At 37.2% G+C, this 27,645-nt stretch overlaps 1 protein-coding gene across 1 annotated transcript in view; it reads right to left on the reverse strand.

Annotated features, from left to right (window-relative positions):
* The window catches only part of LCA5 (lebercilin LCA5), a 94,668-nt gene extending 67,229 nt beyond the window's left edge, over positions 1-27,439 (reverse strand). The window contains exons 1-3 of the mRNA XM_039216427.1: positions 27,245-27,439; positions 27,037-27,104; positions 26,859-26,927 (exon numbers count right to left, since the gene is read on the reverse strand). The gene's annotated coding sequence lies outside the window, so the exon portion shown is untranslated. The remainder of the gene's footprint in view (positions 1-26,858; positions 26,928-27,036; positions 27,105-27,244) is intronic.
* Between the last annotated feature and the right edge of the window lie 206 nt (positions 27,440-27,645).

Consider the following 27,645-nt stretch of genomic DNA (forward strand, 5'->3'; position numbering starts at 1 on the left):
ATGGAAGTACAGTGCTTCTAGCACTACATGAAAAATCCATATGCACAAGGTGGCACTACTACGGTTCACTGCAGCAGTATTCCAATGGCAGAGAACTAAAACAATCAAAAAACCATCAATAAGAAACGGGCTACAAGTTCACCCACACAGTGAAGTACAGTACTATGAAGCTACTAAGGAAATAAGGACTACCTCTGTGCATTTTCTGCAGCCTGGAGTGACCTCCACAATATATTAAGCACAGGAATATGGACCAATCATATACAGTCTTTCTTTATCAAAGAGAGATTACAAATTTGCATACATAACGCTTTATATTTTTTAAAAGGAAAAAGATAAAGAAACAATGGGGGGGGAGGAAGGGTTCTGTAAGGCAAGGCTATCCAATAAAACTTCCAGCAAGAATGGAAATGCTCTATAATCTGCACTGTCCAGCATGGTAGCTAGCCACATATGGCTACTGGGCACGCTGAAATGTGGTAAATGTGACTGAAGAACTAATTTTTCAATTTTGTTGAATTTTCATTAACTTAAGTTTTTAAAGCTGTTTATATTGGTGCTGGGCTCATTGAATCTCAATGATCTCATCTTTAAAGAGAATAATAACAGTAACTTCCTCAGGGAATTGTTATGACAGTTAAATGGGATAATTCAATAACTATGACACAATAAGCACTCAGTAAAAATCAACTATTTACAATTCAAACATACAAGATGTTAAGTAAATTCTGATTGATATTCCTTGTCAAAGACCGTTCTGATTCCAATAATATCACTAAAAGCTGATTATATGGTTTAGATGGGGATTATTTGTTTATAAGCATATAGCAGGAGTAACTCCCTATGAACTATCCCATCTTAATCAGAGGTGCCACCTAACTTTTCACTGCAAAAGGTAGAACCTACAAAACATTACCTGTCATTCACCTCCTATGCACTAACACCCACTCTCCCCCATCCTACCTCAAATATATGCATATAATTTTTTAAAAAGGGAACATCCACTGACCCATTATTCAAGTCCCTCTCCCTGGGATAACTATTTTAGTGGCTTATACTTTCATGCTTATGCTATTTCTTGAATTAGCAACTTGAGACTATAAAGATGAGGATTTAACTTATGACTTGTTGGGTTATGCAAGGTTTTGTCCTTAGAATTCTTAATTGTCCTTTTTTCCTATTGAAAGGAAAAAACCACCTTCCTACATCACTAGTATTTACCCAGCTTCCTAGTCACTCTATCTGCAGGCTAAATCCATTCCATTCTTCCTCTTAAAGACATTTTCCTTGGGGACCAATTATTTCCTATTCTAATTTAAACAATTACTTTGTACATCTGTTATACCACTGTTATTCTAGAATCACTTTTATCGTACTTCTGAGTTAACCCATCATTTTAGTAGCTCATGTCAATGTCTTTTGATCATCATTTTACTGATCCATATCCTCAAATAACTTCGTCAGAAAGGGTAAATAGATGGGTTAAGGGGTAAATGTTCTGAGTTCTTATATGCCTGAGAATGTCTTTATTTTGCCCTCCAATTTGATATGATTCATAGGTTCTGCATTTTAATTTAAGTCATTTCTCTCAGAACTTTAAAGACACTGCTCCACTGTCTTCTAAACCCTTAAGAGGTCCTTGCTATATGGTATAGTCATTCTTATATTCAACACATATTTCTTTTGAGCTCTCACCATATAACCATAATGAAAACAACAATAATCACTGCCATTATGGAGTTTATACTCTAGTTATGATCATTTGATTCTCGTTCCTTTACAGATTATCTTTTTCCCCCCTCCTTAGGAGATTTTAGGATTCTTCCTCCTCTTATACCACAATTCCACAACGTGCCTAGGTGTGAGTCTTTGTTTTCATTAATTGTGTTGCCCCTTTATCTCCCTCTTCCTTTTATATTGAAACTAATGTCTTTAAGCACTAGAAATATTCTTATGTTACTTTTCTGATAATTGACTTTGCTGTTTACTCTTTTTGAAACTTCTACTGGCTAAATAATAGACCTGCTCTCTGTTTTTCTATTTTTAAATATATTTATTCAACTTATCTTTTAATTATCCAGGGTTCTGTTTTTTGTTTGTTTTTAATTTCTACAAACACTTTAATTTCCAATAACTCTTTTTGTTCTGACTTTTTAAATAATTATTCTGTTCTTGCTTTACTGAGACAATACATTTTTATTTCTCTGAGAACACAATTTTTTTTTATGTTTGTTTTTGAGAGAGACAGTGTGCGAGCGAAGGAGGGGCAGAGAGAGAGGGAGACACAGAATCCGAAGCAGGGTCCAGGTCTGAGCTGTCAGCTCATAGACTAATGCAGGGCTTAAACTCACCTTGAGATCATGACCTGAGCTGAAGTTGGCTACATAACCAACCGAGCAACCCAGGTGCCCCCATTTTGTTTGTTTTAAATTAAGACTTTTCTGATCCAAGAACTATCTACTTCACATGGTGAACGTTTTTTTCTTTACCATAGACTTTTCATTTATATAGTGTTGGTTTTATTTCTTTGAAGTTAATTTCTGTTTGTCCACTGATAAATAAGAAGAAGAATGAATGGAAAACAAGTACATATAAGTACGGTTCCTGATACATACACTATGCTTTAGGATGAACAGCCAAAAATCAGTGATTTTCCAGGGGACACCCCTGGATGAGGGATAATCTCCAGATACAAATGTCCACCATAGCAACTGTACTTCTCTTTTAGTGTTGTCTTTGTTTTTATTTCCAGAAAAAAATGACTTCTGTATTTTTTGATCAGAAAGAAAAGGAGAGGTGAAGGGCAAGGGATATTACAGAGTCACTCTGTATGGGATTCAGTGGGAAAGGAGACATAACTTAGTTTTTCAATTGTTCTTCCTTCCTATTTCCAATTACCCTTTGTCTCTGACTTTTTAAATGCTAAGATTCTCTAAGATCCTGTTAAATATATCTGAATCTTTCTTTGCTTTCTTGAATATTTTGACATAGTTTTCTCTGTTTTAATATGTTTCGTCAATCATTACTCTTTTCCTCTTTCAAAAATGTGCTGTCTTATCTGAGAGTACCCAATCATCCCTTCAAAGTTATAGCTTTGTTCTGTTGTTTTTCTTTAATAGTTTTAATGTGGTCTTCAAGAAGAGAGGAGAAAAATACAAACCTACATCCTTAATGACACATCTATTTTAAGCCAATTATTTCTGAGTTATTCCCCCCTTTTAAGGCAACTTGATATAAGCAATCACTTTTCCAAAATCCATGCAACTTCAATTCATGCATCAAGTCGGCCAACAAAAATTAGTGATGGTACAGATGCCATTACAGACAATGAAGAAAACAATTTGAGCAAGAATATACTGTGAGTTCTTTTCAGGGCAGGGTCTGGCTCTTCCATCAAAGAGAGACAATTAAGAAAAAGTCACAATGTCCCTTTTTTTTAGGAAATATATTAAAAATATGTATATATCCAAATATATGAATATATATCCTTCATATATTCCCTAAAAATATTTCATGTCAATTATATGAGAAAACTTTAATAGTGACAAAAATTCAAGAGTAACCACCAAAGTACTAGAGAGTATCTTATCTTTGCCCAGTTTCTGATTTAGGATCTATTCTGAACTAAGGTGGGCATTTCCAACATACATATACTTGTAACATCCCATAATATGTTACAATCCTTCCTGAAAACAAACATTTCTTAGAAAATATAGCACCCAATGACTTAAGCCTTCCAAAGGAATAGTCTTTTAGACACTTATGAAAACTCCCTTTTAAAAAATTAGTACTTAGACCTTATGGTAACACTGTTGCCTGACTAACAGTACTGCCAGAAAAAGTTCACAAAAGCAAACAAACAAAAAGTAACAAATTAAAAACAAAAAGACATTAAACATTAGACTAAAAGAAAAAGAAAGATGAAGGCAACTAATAAAACTACTAATTTATAAAGTATAAATACTAGACAACCAATGACACAACAAAGAAATCAAAAAGAAAATAAAACAATACATAGGAGAAAATGAAAATGAAGACACAGCAGTCCAAAATTCTTTGGCACACAGTGAAAACAGTTCTGAGAGGGAAATTTATAATGATTGATACCTACCTCAAGAAACAAGCAAAATCTCAAATAAGCAATCTAACCTAGCACCTAAAAAAGCTTTGGGGGGGGGGGAGGCCCAAAACTAGTAAAGGGAAAGAAACAATAAAGATCAGAGTGAAAATTACTGTGAAATAAAGACTAAAAAGATTATGAAAAGATTAATGAAACCAAGAGCTGGTTCTTTGAAAAGATAAACAAAATTGATAAACCTTCAGCCAGACTCACCAAGAAAAAAAAGAACACACAAATAAACAAAAGCAGAAATTAAAGAGATGTAACAAATGAAATACAAATAGAATGTTATGAAAAAATTCAATCCACAAATTGGGCAACTTAGAATAAATGGTTAATTTCCTTAAAAAATATACAATTCTTTCAAAACTGAATCATGAAGAAATAGAAAATCTAAACAGACTAATTACTAGTAGAAAAAACTGAATTGATAATCGAAAAACTCCCAACAAACAAAAATGTAGAATCGAATGAATTCACAGGTGAATTCTACCAAACATTTAAAGAATACCTATTCTCAACATTTTTCCAAAGAAGATATACAGATGGCCAACAGACACAAGATGCTCAATATCACTGATCATCAGGGAAATACAAATCAAAACTAGAGTGAGATATCACCTCACACCTGACAGAATGGCTAAAATCAACAACACAAGAAACAACAGGTGTTGTGAGGATGTGGAGAAAGGGGAACCCTCTTGCACTGTTGGTGGAATGCAAAACTGGTGCAGCCACGCTGGGAAACAGTATGGAGATTCCTCAAAAAGTTAAACATAGAACTACTCTATGATCCAACAACTGCACTACTAGGTATTTACCCAAAGAATACAAAAACATTAATTCAAAGGGATACGTGCATCCTAATATTTATAGCATTATCTACAATGGCCAAACCATGGAAACAAACCAAGTGTCCACTGACTGATAAGTGGATAAAGAAGATATAGTATATATATATACAATGGAGTATTACCCAGCCATAAAAAATAAAGTCTTGCCATTTACAATAACATGGATAGAGCAAAAGAGTATTTTGCTATGTGAAATAAGTCAGAAAAAGACAAATAAACCTTATGATTTCACTCATGTGGAATTTAAGAAACAAAACAAACAAATATGGGGGGGGGAATGAGAGGCAAATCAGGAACAGACTGATGGTTACCAGAAGGGAGGTTGGGGGGGGGAATGGGTTAAATAGGTAATGGGGACTGAGGAGTGCACTTGTGATAAGCACTGGATGTTGTATGGAAGTGCTGAATCACTAAGCCATACACCCAAAACTAATATTACACTGTTGTTAACCAACTGGAATTTAAATAAAGACAAAAAAATAAAGAATACTTATTCTCTTCAAACTATTCCAAAAACAGAGGAGGAAGGATAGCTCCAGATACATTCTATAAGATCAGCATTACCATGATACCAAAACCAAAGATACTACTGAAAAAGAAAACTATAAGTCAATATATCTGATGAACATACATGCAAAATTTCAACAGAATATTAGCAACCCACATTCAACAATACATTAAAACAATCATTCAGCATGATGAAGTGGGACTTATTCCAGGAATGCAAGGATAGTTCAATATCTGCAAATCAATTAACATGTTACACCACATAACAAAATGAGGGATAAAAATCATATGATCATCTCATTACATGCAGAAAAAGCATTTGACAAAATCCAAAATCGATTCAATCCATCTAATGAACAAAAGCTCTCAACATAGTGGGTTTGCAGAAAACATACTGCAGTATAATTAAGGCAACATATGTCAAACCCATAACTAACATCATATTTGACAAAAAAACTGAGAGCTTTTAAAAAAAGAAAAAACGGAGAGCTTTTCCACCAAGATCAGGAACATGACAAGGATGTCTACTCATGCTACTTTTACTCAAATAACAGAGGAAATCCTAGTCACATCAATCAGACAAGAAAATTTTTAAAAGGCATCCAAATTGGTAAAGGAAAATGCAAAACTGTCACTATTTGTAGATAATATGATACTATACATAGAAAACCCTAGAGTCTATCAAAACATTATTAAAATAAATTAATTCAATAAAGTTGCAGCATCCAAAAATAATATACAGAAATCTGTTGCATTTGTATACACTAATACCAAAGTAGCAGAATTTTTTTTTTTTTTTTACAAATTCCATTTACAATACCACAAAGAATAAAATACCTAAGAATATACTTAACCAAGAAGATGACAGACCTGTACTCTCAAAACTATAAAACACTGGGTGCCTGGGTGGTTCAATCAGTTAAGCGCCTGACTCTTGATCTTAGCTCAAGTCAGGATCTCACAGTTCACGAGTTTGAGGCCCATGTCAGGCTACATACTGTCAGTGCAGAGACTGCTTGGGATTCGCTTGCTCTCTCTCTCTCAAAATAAATAAATAAACTTTTTAAAAAAACTATAAAACACTGATGAAAGAAGTTGAAGATGACAGAAGCAAATGGAAAAATACACCATGCTCATAGGTTGGAAGAATACTGTTAAAATGTCTATACTACTCATAGCAATGTACAGATTCAATGCAATCCCTATCAAAATGCCAACAGTATTTTTTTTTTTTTACAAAACTAGAACAAATAACCTTAAAATTTGTATAGAATTACAAAGAACTCGAAAAGCCAAAGCAATTTTGAGAGGAAAGGAAAAAACTGGAGGTATTACAATCCCAGACTGTACCAGCACAAAAATAGACACATAAATCAATGGAATATAGAGAGCCCAGAAATAAACCCACGTGTGTGTGGTAAATTCATTTGTCAAAGGTATTAAAAATATACAATGGGAAAGACAGCCTCTTCAATAAATGGTGCTGGGAAAACTGACCAGGTACCTGCAAAAGAATGAAACTAGACCATTTTCTTACATTATGCACAAAAATAAATTCATAATAAAGACCTAAATGTGAGACCTGAAACCATAAAACTCCTAGAAGAAAATACTGGCAATAATCTCTTCGATACAGACCATACCAACACTTTTAAATTTTTCTCCTCAGGAAAGTGAAACAAAAAGCAAAAGTAAACTAACTGGGACTACATCAAAATAAAAACTTTTACACAGCAAAGGAAACCATAAATAAAAAAGCAACCTAGTACACCTGTTATGGGGTTAATATCCAAAATATATAAATAACTTATACAACCCAACACCCGAAACCAAACAATCCGATTAAAAAATAGTCAAAGAACCTGAATAGAAATTTTTCCAACGAAGACAGATGGCCAATAGACACAAAAAAAGATGCTCAATATCACTAATCATCAGGGAAATGCAAATCAAAATCCCAATAAGGTATCACCTCACAGTCAGAATGGCTAGTATCAAAGAAGAAAAAATTACAAGTGCTGGCAAAGATGTGGAGAAAGAGAACCCTCATGCACTGTTGGCAGGAATGTAAACTGGTACAGCCACAGAGGAAAACAGTATGGAGAGTCTTCAAAAATTAAAAATAGAAATACCACATAATCCAGATATTCCACTACTGGGTATTTACCAAAAGAAAACAAAAACACTCATTTAAAAACATATATGCACCCTTACGTTAACTGCAGCATTATTTACAGTAGCCAAGATATGGAAACAACCCAAGTGTCCATCCACAGACGAATGGATAAAGAGGATGTGGTATATATACAATGAAGTATTACCCAGTCATAAAAAAGAATGAGATCTTGCCATTTCTGACAACATAGATGGACCCTGAGGATATTATGCTAAGTGAAATAAATCAAGTAAAGAAAGACAAACACCATATGATTTCACTTATATGTGGAATCTGAAAAACAAAACAAATGAACCAATTTTTAAAAAGCAGAAAGAGATCCATAAACTGGTGGTTACTGGGGCTAGGGGTGGGGTGTCTGAGATGGGCAAAATGGGTAAAGGGGAACCAGAGGTACAGGATTCCAGTTATAGAGTGAATAAATCATGGGTTGAAAGGGACAGCATACAAAATCTAGTCAATGGTATTGTCATGGCATTGTATGGTGACAGACAGTAACTTCACTTGTAGTAAGCATAGCATAACCTATAGAGTTGCTATGCTGTATACTTAAAACTAATGTAACACTGTGTGTCAACTGTACTTCAGTAAAAAAAAAAGTATAAGCAAATAAAAATAAATACTCTAGCTTAATGAGATTACATGCCAATTTAGCACTAGAAGGAAACCAGGGAATCACTCCTTTCTTCGAACAGATTAAGAAAACCCCCAGAAAAACAAACTAGGTTACCCAAGATTATAATTTTTCTAAGGTCACAGAGTTAAGGTAATAAACTTTGAAAAGGAACACAGCACACCTCAGATATATTGCAGGTTTAGTTCCAGACCACCACAATAAAACAAATATTTCAATAAAGTGAAGACTGCAACAAAAATAGTCAAATGAATTCTTTTGGTTTCCTGATGCATATAAATGTTTAACCTATACTGCAAGAGCATTATGTTTTTTAAAAAATGTACATACCTTAATTTAAAAATGTTTCATTGCTAAAAAAAAAAAAAAGGTAATTATCATTGGAACTCTCAAGGAGCCATAATCTTTTTGCTGGTGGAGAGTCTGGCCATAATGTTGATGCATGCTGACTGATCAGGGTGGTAGTTGCTCAAGGGTTGGGTAGCTGTGGTAATTTCTTAAAATAAGACAATAAAGTCTGTCTCACTGATTGACTCTTTCATGAATGATTTTTCTGTAGCATACAATGCTGTTTGACAGCATTTTACTCATAGAACTTCTTTCAACATTGGGGTTAATCCTCTCAAACCCTGCCACTACTTTGTCAACTAAGTTTATATAATATTCTAAATCCTCTGTTATCATTTCAACAATCTTCACAGCACCTTTACCTGGAGGAGATTCTACCTCAAGAAACCATTCTTTATTTATCCATAAGAAGCAACTCCTCTTCTGTTCAAGTTTAATCATGAGATTTCAGTAATACAGTCACATCTTCAGGCTCCACTTCTAATTCTAGTTCTCTTGCTATTTCCACCACACCTGCAATGACTTCCTCCAATGAAGTCTTGACCCCCTTGAAGTCATTCATGAGAGTTGAAATCAGCTTGTTTAAAACTTCCATTACTGTTAATATATAGACCACAAATAAATGTTCTTCACGGCATCTAGAATGGTGAATCCTTTCCAGGTTTTCGATGTACTTTGCCCAGATCCATCAGAGGAATCACAATGCATGGCAGCTACGTCTTACAACATGTATTTTTAAAGTGAGATTTGAGTGTCGAAATTACTCCTTGATCCATGGGGACAGAATGGACACTGTATTAGCAGGCATGAAAACAACATGAATCTGTCTATCCCTATCAGAGCTCTTGGATGACCAGATGTATTGTCAACGAGCAGTAATATTTTGAAAGGAGTCTTTTTTCTTGAGCAGTAGGCCTCAATGGTAGGCTTAAAATATTTAGTAAGCCATGTTGTAAACAGATACGCTATCATCAAGGCTTTGTTGTTCCATTTATAGAGGACAGGCAGAGTAGATTTAGCATAATACTCAAGGGCCCTAGAATTTTAAGAATGGCAAATAAACTGGTTCAACTTAAAGTGTCATTAGTTGCATTAGCCAGTACCAAGAGAATCCTCTTAAGCTTTGAAGACAGGCACTGACTTCTCCTTTCTAGTTATGAAAGTCCTAGATGGCATCTTCTTCCTATAGAAGGGTGTTTTGTCTACACTGAAAATCCGTTGTTTAGTAAAGCCACTATCTTTATTATCTGAGATCTACTGGATAACTTGCTGTAGCTTCTACATCACCACTTACTACTTAACCTTGCGCTTGATGTTAGGGAGATGGTTTCTTTCCATAAACCTCATGAGTCAACTTCTTATAGCTTCAAACTTTTTTTCCCCCCAGCTTTCTCAACTCTCTCGGCCTTCACAGAACTGAAAAGAGTAGGGCTTTACTCTGGAATAGGTTTTGGCTTACAAGATTGTTATGGCTGGTTTGATCTTTTACCCAGACCACCAAAACTTTCTCCATATCAGCAATAAGGCTGTTTCACTTTCTTTTCATGTGTTCACTGCAGTACCACTTCTGATTTCCTTGAAGAACTTTTCCTTTGCACTTGCAACTTGGTTGTTTGATACATGAGACCTACCTTTTGGCCTATCTTGGCTTTTGACATGCCTTCCTCATTAGGCTTAACTCATTTCTAGCTATTGATTTAATGTGAGAGACATCTGACTCTTCTTTTCACTGGGACACTTACAGGCCATTAGAGTTATTAACAAGCCTATTTCAATCTTGCTGTGTCAGGGAATAGAAAGGACCAAGGACGGGGAAAGAGAGATGGGGGAACGGCTGGTTGGCGGAGCAGTCAGAATACACACATTAATCAATTAAACCCAATCTTGCATGGGTGCAGTTCATGGTACCCCAAAACAATTATAGTAACATCAAAGATAACTAATCAGAGATCATAATACAGTAAAAATGAAAAAATCTGAAATACTGTGAGAATTAAGAAAATATGAGATGGACAGAAAGTGAGCAAATAATATTGGAATAATGCTGCCAGTAGACTGGCTCAATGCAAGGTTGCCACAAATCTTTAAATCATAAAAAAAAAGTAGTATATGCAAAGCACAATAAATCAGTGTGCAATAAAACGAAGTATGACTGTACAGCTTTCTCTCAGATGAGTAATCCATTTGGTACAATCAGATTAGAACTACCTCACCTCTGAAGTCATCTCCATCAGCATCTATCCCATACTGCTGCCCTCCCACCACTAAAACTAAAGATGTATTTCTGCTCCTTTTCAGAGCTAAGCCTTTCACCTATCTCCCTTCCCATACTTCTCTATCTCAAGGATACTGCCCCTGCTACTCTACACTCTGTATAGGACCATTCCTATCAACGGAGGCTCTAATAAAGCTCTTGTTACCTCCACATTCTAATGCATCTATGATGCAATTGTTCTACTCTAATTTTTCAGTAAATCTCTTTGGACTAATAATCTAGAATCTAGAATGTTATCTCCACTTTCCCAACCAGAAGGTGAATCCACACTAGTCAGGTTTTCACCTCCACTATTCCACTGAAATTGCTTTTGTCAAAACAGACAGTGACTTTCATCTTGGCTAAATCCAGTAGCCAATTTTCCGTCCTGTTCATCCTTGACCTTACAGCAGTACTTGAAACATATAACTATCTCCCTCCTTCCCAAAAGTCTCTTTTCTTTCTTAGCTCCCATAGCCAACTGCTTTCCTGGTTTTCTTACTATCTCTTCTCAGTCTCTTTTGTTGAATCTGCCCCCTCATCTCTAAATGTTGGAAAACCCAAGGCACCACATACTGGCCTTCTTTTCTTTACACTCTCTCCTTAGGTGATCTCATTTAGACTTCATTTACTTTGACTTCGAGATTCACATCTCCACCCTATGTATTTGACAACTCCACCTGGGTATCTAAAAATAATTTCAAACTTACATATCCAAAACCAAAATCTTGATTTGGCCTCTTCCTACACCCACTCTTTCCTACTTTTCTAATTTCATTAAATGACACCTCTATCTACTAAATTTTATGTCACAAATCCAAGGATCATGGATTCCTTCTTAACCTCACATCCCACATCCAAACTTTTCTCTTGAAAGAGAAAAGTTACCTAGATTAACAGAACATTGAAGATTTATATTTCACGTACAGTTCTTCAGCTAATTTAAATTAACTCTTTCTGACTGAGAATGAATTAACAGTTGTTCATTTGCTTTCCCTATCTATATAAGGGTAACTAGACAAAAGCAAAAAAGAAAAACTACAAATCTTGCCTAATTTCAATTCCTAAGAATTGTTTATTTTCTAAAAATGGCCAGGAGTGCTACTATGGCAATGCTAGAAAACTAGAAAATCTAATGTGTCATTTATCATCAAAAAATAAACTTATTTCTAAAAAAGTCCCAAATAGTATAGGTCACACATAACAGGTCAGAAAAAGATGACCATCAGTCCATTCACTACCAGAATGCCTCCTTATATGAAGTTTCAAATGAATCAAAAAATAGACCTAAGCTAGAGAGTCTACTATTATATATGGAATATCATGATTATCTGATTCATGTGACTTTAAGAAAAGTTCTTAAAGAAAAAAAAAAACTATATAAAATCAAAGAACTGTTAATTTCCTGTCATTTTCCCATGTTCAGCCTTCTTTGTATAAAACATTGGTGCCTGGCTACCTCTGCTGCCAACAAAAGAGCTCAAAAAACAGGCAACTAGATGAGTAAAGTAAAAATAAAAGAGCTCAAAAAACAGGCATTTAGATGAGTAAAATAAAAATAAACTAAGAGAGAAAGATATAAATAAGACCTCTCTCCTCAAAAAGGAATAGAAATAACTGAAGATGAGACAAAGGTAAAAACAATATTGTTGCATCTAAAACAGCAACTACTTCTCTCTTATAAATAAAGGAGAAAAAATTATTAGAAACAGATAAAACCAAGTAGTTTTTCCACTCTTCTACCCATATTTTCCAGGATATCCCCTCAGCATTTCTTTATCCTACCTTTATTAACACAACACCTACTTTTTTTAATGTTAATTTATTTTTGAGAGAGAGACAGAGTGTGAGTGGGAGAGGGACAGAAAGAGACGGAGACAGAATCTGAAGCAGCTCCAGGCTCTGAGCTGTCAGCACAGAGCCCTACACAGGGCTAGAACTCACAGACCATGAGATCATGACCTGATCTGAAGTCAGATGCTTAACTGACTGAGCCACCCAGGCACCCCCACACAACACCTATTCTTGCTTTAAAATCAAACTACGTTTAGATTTTAAGTATGGTTTTCTAGACTCTAGGTCAGATCACAGTATACATTACACAGTATATATTTAAGGCATAATCAGCTTCATTACACAGTATATATTTAAGGCATAATCAGCTTCATTTAAACAGCATTTTGAAACAGTGGGTCAAATTAAAGCATCTTAACTACAATATGCATTCCCAAAGACTGGTCGGTCAAATGAAACCATCACAGAATATTTATTCATTCATGCATAAAGCATTTACTGAACACCTACTGTGCCAGCCACAATACTATGAATGGAGATACAAGATTAAGTAAATACAACTGATAGCCTACTATTAAGAAACTCCAACACAAGAAGAAAAAGATAATACAAGAGTATGAGTACAAATGACAAAAAAAGTAAAGCAGGCTAAGTAAACTTATAACTAAGATTAGAGGACAGGGGCGCCTGGGTGGCTCAGCCGCTTAAGCATCCAACTCTGGATTTCAGCTCAGGTCATAGTCTCTTGGTTAGTGAGATGGAGCCCTGTGTCGAACTCTGGGCTCCATGCTCACAGCACAGTGCCTACCTGGAATTCTCTCTCCCCTCTCTCTGCTCCTCCCCCTGCTAACGGGAGCTCTCTCTCTCTCAAATTAAAAAAAGAAGAAGAAACAACTAAGATTAGAGGACAGAGGGAGTTTGGGGAGAATTCCAAAGGAGATAAGGCCTAAATTAAATCTTTCGGTATTAGCAGAGGTTATGCACATGATGTGTATTTGTGGGTTGTTATGGGGGGGGGGGGGAGGCAGGGTGGGAGTTGGGTAATGGTAGACGAGGTTAATAAAAGAAAGCAGTTAGTGAGAGAAGACCCAATTTCAGTAAGAGGAAGCAGAATGTACAAAAGTAAAAGGCATTAGGTAAGTGTGGCATACCATCAAACTGCAAATAGTATACAATGTGCTATCCAATATAGTGGCTTCTGAGCTAGCTAGTAGTCAGAATTGAGATATGCTGTAAGTGTAAAATACACATGGAATTTTGAAAACTTAGTCCATAAAAAAGGACATAAAATATCTCCTTAATAATATTGTTAAATATTAATCATATGTTAAAATAGTATTTTGAATTTATTGGGTTAAATAAGATATACTACTAAAATTTCACACTGTTTGTATTTTACTGTGGCTCCTGAAAAAAATGTTAACTTCTGTATATGGTTCACATTATATTTCTTTTAGACAATGCTGGTTTAGAATGACTGCATTGGCTGGGGGGTAGTGACTAAGTACTAAATGAAACAATACCAAGTCAAAGAGACCATAACAAGAAGGACCTTTATATCACACAAAGAAGTTGGTTGGAAACAAAAGATCTTCTAGGATTAAAATGACCAGATCTGACATTTACAAAGATCCATCTCCAACCCAAGAATTGGAGGCCAATAAGGCTGAAGGCAAAAGACCAGCTGTTCTTGAAATCAGGAGACGAATGATAGTGGTTTGAACTAACGTGGGTAATTAGAGATGTAAAGTACAGAATTAAGAAATGTTTATCAAGTAAAACAAACTGGACTAGGTGACAGATTGTATGTGGACTATGAGAAAAAAAGAACCACCTAAATGAATTCCAAAGTTGGAATTACAAAATTGGATAAATACGGTACCACTCAATAGGATAGGTTTGGTGGGGAAAGGTGATGGTTTAATATCAGACAGAGTTCAGAATGCCTATGGGAAATCTATGTGGAAATATCAAAAATTAGCTATACAAATTTAGAGTTAATTCAAGAGTTCCAGGATAGAGATAAAAATTGAGAGTATATTCATAAAATATAGACGGTAGAAGCCAAGACTACCAGAAGCCTGAGGATGAAGTCAGCCAAAAAAAGAACACAGAGTGAAGAGAAAGCAGACTAACTTATGAGGAAACACAATAATTAAATGATGAGCAGAGGAGGAGCACTCCACAAAGAAAATGAGTACTAACATGCAGGAGAAAAACCAGGTGCGAGAAGAGCATCTTCGTTTTCATTTTTTTTTTTTAATTTGAGAGAGAGAGAGAGAGCGCGTGCGCACATGTGTGTGTGCCAGGGAGGGGCAGAGGGAGAGAGAATCCCAAGCAGATTCCACGCTCAGTGAAGAGACAGATCAGAGACCAGATCTCACGACCCTGGGATTGTGACCTGAGCAGAAATCAAGAGTGGGATGCTTAAATGACTGAGCCACCCAGGTGCCCCAAGAGAACAGCATCTTCTAATAGACTTCTGTGTGTTACACTGTTCCATGATTGTTTCACAGAAAAGATGTGACTCTGGGGCGCTTGGGTGGCTCAGCTGGTTAAGCGTGTTAACTCTTAATTTCAGCTCAGGTCATGATCTTTCAGTTGGTGAGATTCAGCTCTGCATGGGGCTGGGCTCTGCAGAGACAGCGAGGAGTATGGTTGGGATTCTCTCTCCCCCTCTCTTTGCCCCTCCCCCAATTACACCATTTCTGTCTCTCTCAAAATGAATAAATAAATTAAAAAAAAAAAAAGAAAGAGGAACGCCTGGGTGGCTCAGTCAGCTAAGCCTCCGACTTCAGCTCAGGTCATGATCTCATGCTTGGTGGGTTCAAGCTCTGCGTCGGGCTCTGTGCTGACAGCTATCTCAGAGCCTGCAGCCTGCTTCCAATTCTGTGTCTCCCTCTCTCTCTGACCCTCCCATGCTCATGCTGCGCGCTCTCTCTCAGAAATAAATAAAACATTAAAAATTAAAAAAAAAAAAGAAAGGAAAATACATGACTGACAAAATAAGAAAAATCTCTTTTCCAAAGTCACCGAGTACTTTTTGGTATTTGAAATGATGCTTTGTCAATTCAGAATCTCAAAACAAACTTCTTTCCCACTGTGAGTTTGGATAAACATATAAGTCAACATGCAACAAAGCCCAAAGTGAAATAGAATAGTAATATACAAGTGTGGAACTGTAACTGGAAAAAAATATGGATTAAAATAACAACATGCTAAAGAAAGTAAACTCTCTCCAGAACTGTACCCTTTTTTCCAAACCATATGTAGCCCCCTACACCAAAACAATAATAATAATAACAACAACAATTTAAAGGATGACTTTTGATCTCAAAGATATATCTAATCGAAGTTCTTAACCTGAAGGTAAAGGACGGGCGTAACATGTATGTGCCCAAGTGTATTTTCCTAGGGAGGGGGGCCAAAACTTTCTTCAGACTTTCAGAGGAGGGTCAACAAAGGAAAAGATTAAGAAAATCTCCAGTAAATGCAGCCCATCGAATTGTTCACACAAACCAAATTCCAAAGAGAAATCCACTTTAACAGAACCACCCACTTTTTTCATTTACCTAAGTATAAGTAGGAACATCTCAATAAATTAATCCTCATAATACCTACCACTCCCATTCCCAAATAGAAAAAACATATATGCCCCTAGTAATCTCTTACTAGCCAGTAATTCGTTACTAATTGATGCCAGTAATTCATCCAAGGTCACAAAGTGTATGAGAGATGTTTAAACTCAGGACCCATGATCTTCACCACCTTTGGTCCTGCCAACATAAAACACCAAGTACCTTGGCACTCTCACTCACCTATGCCCAGTAGGCGCATTTTTTGCCAAACATCTTTTCTCCTCTCATCCTGAAGGCCATGTTAACAATTTCACAGGCCGGACAAATGAATGGGTCTTTCCACTCCAACCATAGTCTTAATCTCGAATTTGTTATCCCAGAGATACCGAAAGCCTCAAGGCCTCCTTTCCCATCTTCAGTCGCCACAGGCCTCCAAGGGTTTCCTAACCCCTTCTCTAGATCCTCTTGCAATGAGCTCCCTTCCTCCTCTTCCTAATTCCAACAAATAACCAACCTTTCCCCAGCTCCGTCTCCTCCCAACTTCCCAATCCCCCACCTGTTGGTAATCCTCCCATCCTCCAGGCCCATTTCCAGCTCTTCACATCTTTTCCTAGGACTCCGTTCTACCCGCGCCCCCAAACCCTCCGCATCCCTAATCCTTTCATCCTCCCCGCCCTAACTCGCAGGCCTCCGTCCACGAAAGGCCAGCCCTCCACGCTCCAGTCCCAGCCTCACTTCGCACCCCCAACTCCCCAATCTCCACGCCCACGCCAAAGCCCACCCCGCAACCCGCCCCGGCCCTCCCCAGCTCCGTCGCGGCGTCCCGCCTCCTTGCCTTCTTTCCGCCGATCAAACTCCCCGCGGGGCTTCTTCAGAGTCTCGCCGTCTTAAAGTGGGTGCCTGGCTGCTGCGAAGATTGCGGGGCGGGCGCCAGTCGGGACTGCCCGGGTGCGGGAAGTTTGAACGCAGGACCAAAGTAGGGGCGGGGACCGCAGCTCCTTGGCAGCGCCGGCGCGGCGACTTGGGCACCAGGGTAACGGAGACGGAGGCCCACACTGCACTGCGGCGCGGCTGCAGCCAATGATGCCCGCCCCCCAATCTCCCATTGGCCTCCGGCACCAGGTGACCATTTCTATTGGCTTCAGTGGAATCGGAAGGCGGGACGATAAGTACAGGAGAAGGCAGCCATTGGTTGACGGCGTTAGCTGTAGTGGCAACCGAGTGTTAGGGAAGTGGTTCGCGCTCGAGCCCGGCCAAGGGCCTGGGCCTTTTAGGCAGTGCTGGGCAAAGTGGGGGGATGCAGGGGCCTTGGGTTTTGAGGGCAGGGTGTGGGTGGAGCGGGAAGGGCAGTGGTGTAATAAATTGTAGAAATTGGCAAATGCGTGATTGAAAATATTGAAAGTTGTTTCGAATTCCTTTTGGAAATCAGTTGATTTTAAATTATAAAGAAATTATAAACAAATAGCCAATTACTTCTCGGTCTTAGCACTGAGATTGCTTAATTTCAGGAGTAGGTGGAATTAGTGTACTAATGCTCCTTCCGTAGGTAAATCATGAATGCGCCCTGAGTTTGGCTTGAAGGTGATTTTTTAGATTTTGGAACGGATTAGAGGTGGAATGATTTTGAGACGTTTGAACAGTTTTGTTTCTGTTGTTGCTGTTTTTTTAAGCAAATGTCTGTGGCGCTTGTCAGTAAACTATTGAGAACTGCAGTATGGCATATTTTCCCCTTTAAACAATTGACAGTGCATTAAACGGCATTAATTGCAGGAGGTAAAGAAAGTTTAAAAAAAAATCCCCTCTTTGGTGAAGGTGATTTTAAGCCTTTCTGAGTCTTCTGATTATCAAGATGGCTTAACACCGAACGCCGTTTTATTCGCCATTGGTAATTTCTTGAAAACTGGGGTTTAACTCCATTCTGTAGAGAATCTAAATCCTGAAGTCTGAAGGCAAATTCTAATCAATCTTCTCACATGAATTATGGTAATTCTGTTTCTTGACCTCGTTTTCCCAACTTCACACTATTTCAAAGCTTTCATTTTATCCTGTCAATATATTTTACTTCAAGTTACAGACTAACCCACCTAAACACTACTGTAATTAAGTGCAATTTTCTGTATAGAAAGCAGAAGATAGCAATTGTCTATTAGTGAAAAATAAAGGTGAGTAATACCTAAAGTGCACTTAAGTAACTTCTCATCAGTTTAAATTTGCTAGTACTCTTCTATACAATAGCTCGCTAATTATTAAAGACTCGTTAGGGTTAATATTATGCAGTTTAATTAACACTTTGATGGAGTACTTTTAAAGGAAATGGCAAAGGGTCAAGAAACATGTGCACGTTTTGAGATGAAAAAACACAAACGTCTCTCCCCAAAAAGTCAAATGAAGGTTGTTAGCACTCAATGACAACTGAGAATGAAAACTGACATTTATTTTGCACTGGCAATATGCTAGGCAATATAATCTCATTCCATCTTCATTCCTGATTCAAGACAGGTATTGTTATTCATTGTTATACCTGAGGAAACAGATTCAGACAGAAGAAAGAATCTGCCAGGAGATAACTTAAGTAGTAAGTGGTAGGGACAAGAATCAAGCCTAGGCCAGCTAAATTCCAGGCTTCAAATTTAACACCTTTAATGTGTTTCACCTACAGGTTAATAGAATTGCTGGAAAGCAAGAAAGTATTTGAAAGGTTGCTCCAAAAAAAATGTCTTATTGTATGTAACCCCTTTTCAAAGTATTTATAATGTGCAGTTTTATTCACTCTATGATGTTAGGAGTAACAGTGACTATCAATTTATTTCACCTTGAATAAAGACCCAAAGGACTTCTAAATCTCCATAAGTAAACCCAGCTTATTGAACTAATTTTTTTTAAGTTATCGCAAAGTATGAGATAATTTCTAAATTTTTATATGATGTTACCTGGTTTTGATATAATCATTTTGATAGGATTAGATTTTCTAAGATAATACTATTTGATATCTCATTCCATTATACTTCATAGAATTCTGCTTTTCAGAAAAAAAAACCCAAGCCAACCAAAGTACATTTTTCTATGTACTTTGATTCTTACGATTCTAACAGGAATCAAACTTCATATTGTTTTTAAAGATTATGTTTATGAAAGGAATTATACTAATGATCATTAGGGACTTTGAAGTTTTATTTTTAATATTTTGGGCTTATACTGATAATTGCAGTATCTCTAGATTAATTATATTGCTAACTGAATGTTCATTTTCTACAAGACTTCGATTGCCTTTCTTAATACCATGTGATAATACAGACAATATTAATTAAAATCTTCCTAGATGTCCTTACCAATAAAATTAGTCTCATTTTCTGCATAGAGAAACAGAAGTTTGAACTGTGTGTCAGAAGTTTCATAAAATTAATAGGTAGACTTTCCAACTCTAGACAATCCAGAAATTACAATGACTACATTTTAGAAGGGGCATACTATAAATAATCATGTCTCAGAAAGCACACCAGTATAATTATCCTTAGCTAAAGTTCGGTTGTTCATTTAATACTTCTTAAAAAAAAAAAAGCACAGTCACAATTTTATATATTATACCCAGAAAGATGAGACTACAAAATTTAAAACTTTTCAATCTAACTTCTTGTGCAAGTATTGCTAGAAAAATTTAAACTTACTAAGAAATTACAGGTAAGGGGTGCTTTGGTGGCTCAGCTGGTTAAGAGTCAGACTTCAGCTCAGGTCATGATCTCACACCTCACGAGTTCAAGCCCTGCGTCAGGCTCTGTGCTGACAGCTCAGAGTCTGGAGCCTGCATCAGATTCATCTCTCTCTCTGTCCCTCCCCCACTCACTCTCTGTCTCTCTCTGTCTCTCTCAAAGGTAAATAAACATTAAATTTTTTTTTCAAAAAAAAAAAGAAAAAGAAGAAATCACAGGTAAATAGTGGGTTGTCAGCATATAATACTAACTTTTAAACAGTATCTAACATGTTAGGTATTTAAAAGAAATTGAATGGCTTAGGAGAATGAGTCAGGTGTAAATAACAATAAAATTGGAGACACAGACAGTGATTTAATCTTATAAAAACAAACTGAGTCTAATTGATTGCTATTATTTGCCTTTGCAGTACAGAAAGCTGGTACCCTTTGATTATTAGATGATTGTTAGATGAAATTTACAAGTTAATTATTTTGTTAGTAGAGAAAGAAAACCATTGAGGTATTTACAAGTATTTTTCTTCTTTCATAATTGGTGAGTAAATCATTAATAGTTTCTCAATTTCATAGAATTTATTTGAATGTGGGGGTTTTTTGCTTTTGTTTTGCATGAAAAGATCTAAATCAAAAGTTGGGTTAAGCTAGTTTTTTATACATGTTTTCAGATTTCATTACTCCACAATTATATCTCTAAGTAATTTGACCTATAGATTAAATGGTATCTCCAAAGAAGTAGAAATAGGATTGAAGGAAATCATAATTCTATTTGTATTCACATTGTTATATTTGAAAGGGAGAATGTCAATACAATTTTCTTAGTAGACAATTGCCTGTTCTTTACTGAAAATAATATATAGGAAATTCTATTAAAATTGGTGACTATATTTTAAATTTACAATAAATATGCTAGATAATTTTAATTAATATTACATAATTATTAAGTTATTATAATTTAATGTGCTAGGTAATTTTTAATTTTAATTGACAAATATTCTGATTCCTGGCTAAGACACCTGGCACCCTTCACCAAGACAGTGAGTACAGAATTCAAGTGTGAGGTAAAGGAGAGTAATAAGTAGTTTGGGAACTATGTTTGAGGTATCAATGGGACATCCAGGTAAAAATGCAGATGGTGTTTCTTATGTAGTTAAACACATATCTCTAACATGTCCTAATAATTTTACTAGGTATTTACACAGGAGAAACAAAAGCATATATCCAAAAAATATTTAATCAACAGTGTTTATAGCAGCTTTATTCATGTTAGATAAAACAGGAAACAATCCAAATATCCATCAACAGGAGCATAAATTTTTTAAATGTGTATCCTTATAATGTAATGCTGGTCATCAATAGAATTAACTACTGATGAACATGCTGAATTTCAAAGGTATGTTGAGCAAAAGAAGTCAACCACAAAAGAATATTTTCTGTATATTTCCACTAATAATTAGTTCAAAAACAGAGTTAATTTATACTAGTGAAAATCAGAATAGTCAGCAATCGGGATGGGAGTAGGTATTGACGGGAGGGGAATGAAAGAGATTTTTAGTATTGTAAATATGCTACATCTTGACTGAGGTGGAGTTAAAAGAATGTTTCCTCTATCAAAACTCATCAAAATGTGAATTTAAGATAGGTGTTTTTAACTATATGTGAGCGTTACCTCAACTTTTTAAATGTCTTAGTTTAAAAAAATACATTGACTTATATAATAGAAAAATCTAGAAGCCGACCTATCTCTAGATATAGTTAGATCCATATGCTGAATGTCATAAAAATTTTATTAAAAAATTTTTTTTGTTTTCTCTTTTGCTTGTACTTCCATAGAAAAAGCTTTTATATAAGACAGGCTTTAGGGAAAGCCAGGAATTAACATCAAAGCTCCAAACTTATACTCTATTCACCTAGCAACCCCATGGGGAAAAGAACCCCTCTTTTCTTATTGGTCCAATAGAAATCCTGGTATTATTTATTCTGATTGCTTATACCTGAACATGTACTAATTACTGTGGCCAAGTAGTTTGGGGGTGGAGAAGGTGGAAAGGGTGTCATCAAGTCTCCTGAATTTTCCTGTTCTCCCAGAAGAGCTGAGAGAGGTGTTTCTCCAAAGGAAAACTGGAATGCTGCTACTAGAAAAAGGACTACTAGACAAAACCGAAAAAAGTCCCCAAAAATGATGATGACAATTTTATCGATATAGGTTTGTAGACCAGTCTAGCAAACTTAATTTAAAATTCATCTAAGAAGAATATATGTAATTATAAGTTCTCCAGGCTGTAAACATAGATACTATCAACCAAATATTGTTGACATTTGATCCCTTCTGATTTACAGTACACCTACTGTCAGAAGACTTTCCCACAATTTCTGGGACCTCCCAGAGCCTGTCTCATACTTACAAACACATCTACCTTCACTGGCAGTCCTTGCTAGGAAAGACAGCAGGGCCACTGCTATATCATGTGACAATCTATCCCATTTCTTTCCGGAACACAGCAGTTTCCACTGGTGGTTGTCACTGGTTCACTGAGCACCACCACTCTGTGACTACCAAAGTTGAACTGGAATAATGCCAGAAGTATGCCTACCATTTCTAAGATGCTACCCTGCCTTTCTATATTCTATTATATAGAGCTGGGGCTAGGACTCAACAAGCTGCATTGCCCAGACCCCTTGCTAGTGAGCTCATTGCTAGGTTCTGACAGTAGGAGGCATTACGGAAAGGTTGGAAGGTGGGAGTTGGTGAGAAAGAAGTTCCTTCTTGATGTCCCTGCTTCTGTCAGTGTTATTACAGCACCAGCAGTTGGCTCTACTCTTAACATGTCTTTTGCTGCTGCTAGATATACACGGTTAGAGCTCCCCGTAGGAGTATAGATACCAACCCTGTGGGGCCTTTTCTCTGAGTTCCTAGGCTCCAGTGACCACCAACCCCAATTATTTTGTTCTCTTAACTACACAGGTTAACTCCTTTCTTCAGTTACAAATATCTAGATTACCTAAGTGTTCTCTTTGTGATCTTTTAGCCTTTCAACACCTGTATACCAATTCTCTGTGAGCCCCGCATCAGGCTCTCTGCTGTCAGCATAGAGCCTGCTTCGGATCCTCTGTCCCCCCTCTCTCTGTACCTTCTCTGCTAATGCACTCGTGTGCCTGTTCTCTCTCTCTCTCACTCTCTCCTTCTCTCTCAAAAATAAGTAAATATTTAAAATAAACAAAAAAACCTAGTGTGGTTTCTGATACTCTGTCCCCCATCTCTCTGTACCTTCCCCGCTAACACATACACCTGTTTTTTCTCTCTCTCTCTCTCTCTCTCTCGCAAAAAAGAAATAAATATTTAAAATAAATAAATATAAATAAACAAATCTAGTGTGGTTTCTTGACAGTATCCTGACTGGTCTAGTGTTCTAGAACCAAGCTTTAAATTTTTTTTAATGTTTTATTTATTTCTGAGAGAGAGAGAGAGGAGGTACAGAATCAGAAGCAGGCTCCAGGCTCTGAGCTAGCTGTCAGCACAGAGTCCGATGCAGGGCTCGAACCCACGAACCGTGAAATCATAACCTGAGCCAAAGTTGGACGCTTAACCGACTGAGCCACTCAGGAGCCCCCAGAACCAAGCTTTAGAGGTAAAAGTGAAATGCCCCCTTCCTTATGGGTTACTTTCTGTTAGGTGGATCCTAGTGAAGTGTTACTTGCTGTTATAGACTAAATGTTTGTGCCCCCCCCCAAAGTGTATGTGTTGAAATCAAACCCCGAATGTGAGGTATTGAGAGATGAGGTCTTTGGGTGATAATCACATCATGAGGATGAGGCCCTTATAAATGGGATTAGCACCCTTTATTCTTTTTTTTTTTTTTTACAAATAGTTTATTGTCAAATTAGTTTCCACATAACACTCAGTGCTCATCCCCACAAGTGTCCTCCTCCATGCCCATCACCCCCTCCCCCCAATATCCACCAGTCCTCAGTTTTTGTCAGCATTCAAGAGTCTCTCATGGTTTGCCTCTCTCCCTTTCCCCCACCATTTCCGCCCTTCTTCTCCCCCTTGTTCCTCCGTCAAGTTCCTCCTAATTCTCCTATACGTGCAAACATATGATATTTGTCCTTCTCTGCCTGACTTATTTCGCTCAGCATAACACCCTCAAGGTCCATCCATGTTGCTACACATGGCCAGACTTCATTGTTTCTCATTGCCATGGAGTATTCCATGGTATAGATAAACCACATCTTCTTGATCCATTCGTCCGTTGATGGACACTTAGGCTCTTTCCATGTTTTAGCTATTGTGGAGAGTGCTGCTATGAACATTGGGGTACACGTGCTCCTATGCCTCAGCATTTCTGTATCCCTTGGGTAAATTCCTAGCAGTGCTATTGCTGGGTCATAGGGGAGTTCTATTGTTAATTTTTTGAGGAACCTCCACACTGTTTTCCAGAGGGGCTGCACCGGTTTACATTCCCACCAACAGTGTAGGATAGCACCCTTTATTCTTATAAATGACGTGTGAGGATACAATGAGTCAGCCATCTGCAAGCCAGGAATTGGGTCCTCACCAGACACCAGATCTCTGGGCATCTTGATCTTGGGCTTCCCAGCCTCCAGAACTGTGAGATATAAATATCTGTTGTTTAACCCACCCAGAGTATGCTATGGTAGTTTTTTTATAGCAGACTGAACTAAGACATTTGTTATGCCCAGATGTTTTATATGAGTTAGTGAAACAGTGCTTTCATTTCTCCTGCATATGTCACAAACAGTAGGGAGCTGGGCTGGTATAGATTTGAACAGGTCAATGTGCTATAGTCAGACACTACCTTCTTTGACAGCTCTTGATCAGGTTAGCCATGCTTGGCTCTTTCCTTTGGAGAAGTTCTTTCTCAGGAGGATTCTGAGGTCTGTCACTCAAACTGATATTCTCACTACATGCAAGTAGCATCTACGATCTATATGGCTCTTCACTGAGGCTAATGAGTAGATAGGCTCAGCACACACACAGCATATAAATAAGACTGAATGAACGTGTTCATTATAACATTTGTAGCCTACACTACTAACTACCTCCTCCCCGACCTCCATGTCCCCAAAACATATAAACAACAGCAAATAAAAACCTCCACAAAATTTCTACTGCCTTCCAGGGAACAATTAACACAATAGGTAACCAAGCAAAGTTAAAATGCCTCAAAGTATGATCTTATATTCGAGTAGCATTTTTCATAGCACTTTCACAAAGATTACTTCATTTGATTTTAAAACAACCCTGAGAAATTAGAAGGGCAGATATTTTCTACTTTTAATTGGTGTGGAAATTGACACTTAGGTTAAATCAGATTTGTCTAATAGAAACATAACACAAGCCACGTATTTATTTTTAAATTGTATAGTAGTCACATCAAAATAAGTTTTAAAAATGAAGTTAAATTTCCCACTTATTTTATTTAACATATCTAAAGTATTATCATTTCCACATGTAATCAATATTTTTAAATTATCAATGAACTATTTCACACTATTGTTTTTTACTAAGAATTTGACACTCCATGTGTATTTTACAGTTGCAGCACAGCTCAATTCAGACTAGCCACATTTTGTGTACTGAAGAGTCACGTGTGGGTTGTGACTACCCTATTGGGACAACATAGGATTAGATTATTTACACAGAGGCATATAATGGGAAGTACTGTTCCCAGGTAGCCAGCTTCTGAAAGGGAAATATTGGTCTGGAAACCTAGAGACCTGAATTCCAGGCATGACACAGTTACTGGTTGTGGGATAGTGACAACGTATTCCTTTTCGTTAAAGCTTGGTTTCTGGTCTGTTAAACAAAGCAAATGGCATAAATCGGTTGTCTTTACTTCTTCCCCCTCCCCCCAGGAGTATGTCCTCAAAAGACATCTTGTAATGGAAGCCCAATATTTCAAAAACAGGAAGTATATGAGCTGCTTCTCTATTGAAAGGGGCACAGGAGTGTGAAGGGGAGGGGCCACAAGTGGGTTGCAGTATGTTTAATGCACACATGCTCAGTGTATGCATTTGTTCATGCACATTCATGTACACACACAGAGGCATTTTCTGAGGGGGCTCTGATGAACCCTTTGGGCATATTTGAAAATGCTTGGAGGAAGTCATCTCTAAGATCCTTCTTATTTTAAAAAGTCTATGATCCGATGGATATAATTCCATTCAAATATGGTTGACTCTTTCAACCAGTGTTTAAGATTTAACCAAGAAAGAGAAAGTCCAGTACTATCCACAGACATCATTATCTTGGTGTTTTACTCACATTTTAACTTTCATAGTATCATCGATTTTCATAAATGGAAGGGGGTCTTTCAGATCGATTATTCAATGCTTTCTGATTTTTTTCCTTAGTAATAAAAGCTTCTCTTGAAAAAGTGCCTTACATAGAAACCGAAAATACTCCATGAAAAAGTCAAGATGGGCCTGCAAAGTTGATGTGGATGTGAGGAGATAGAACCCTAACAGCTCAGCATCTCTCAAACACCTGCCTCCAAAAGCAGCTCCCAGGATCCTCTCTCAAACCCCAGGGCAAACTGATGCAGAATGTTAATAATTAGACTTTAAACCCAGTTCCAACCCCTTCATCTGGCAAGGAAACCAAGGCCCAGTGAGGTGCTCAAAATCTCACCACAAGCTGGCATCAGAGCTGGTACAGGACCCAGTCCCTAGCGTGCTAGAGCTTGCTGGCACTGGCTCATAAGACCCAATTGTTACATCTTCAAAGATATTGCAAGCCAGCTGACGCCATGTTGGTAGCTGGAAATCAGCCATGGTGAAAATATTTACACCACATGAATCAGCAAATGCTATAAATCTGGACCTTCCCCAGAGAATTGGTTGTTTAAACAAACCTTTTACCAACACACCTCAGAATCCAGTGTTCCTGAGTTCAGGTCCTTATCTGCTATGCAGCAACCCGAGAAGAGATGGAAGGCCTTTTGATAGGAAATGCAATTTTAGGTTAATAAAAAATTAAAGTAAAACTTGTATCTTTTTATGGAAAAGGACTTAATACCCCAAATAGTAATTTTTCTCAATATTTACCACTTTCTACTGTCCTTTGGGTACTTGGCTCCACTGTCTTTCAAGCAGTTATTCAGAGTCCTCAATAACTTTGGGGAATGATTTATAATAATAAGTGATCCAGGCAGGTCAAAGCTTTAGAACATTGGTTAAATTAAAGGCTAAACATAAGAAGAACATAAAAGAAATTATCGAAACTGCTGTTTGAGTAGGGAATTATCTGATATACCTTCTCTTTCAGTCCTGTCTGTTTCTATTTCTGGCTAAGAAGGTATTAAAAGGTCGGTATAAACAACTGCTGGTCTCCAAGCTCCTCAGATGGCCTTGAGCCTGCCCATATTTAATCCTCCCAACTGAACTTCTGATTCATCGTCTTAACAATGACCCTTTCCTTCTGCATCTTTCTCCCCTCCCCTCACTGCTTTTCTTCTGTCCTTTGTGGCACTGGCTCAGCTCTCCTCCTGGGCCTGTTTGGGCACGCTTGTGATGTCAGATGCCTGCACTTCAGCTGTCCTTTTGTATCCATGGTGATGGATGAAAAATAAGCCGATTTGCAGTGATCTGAACTTTAATCCATTCAAATGATGCATGCTTTATTACTCAGGTGATTTTTTTCCCCCTATACTTTCA

Source organism: Hyaena hyaena, unplaced genomic scaffold (genome assembly GCF_003009895.1).
Source record: "Hyaena hyaena isolate Hyena2069 unplaced genomic scaffold, ASM300989v1 scaffold_633, whole genome shotgun sequence".
NCBI lineage: Eukaryota > Metazoa > Chordata > Mammalia > Carnivora > Hyaenidae > Hyaena > Hyaena hyaena.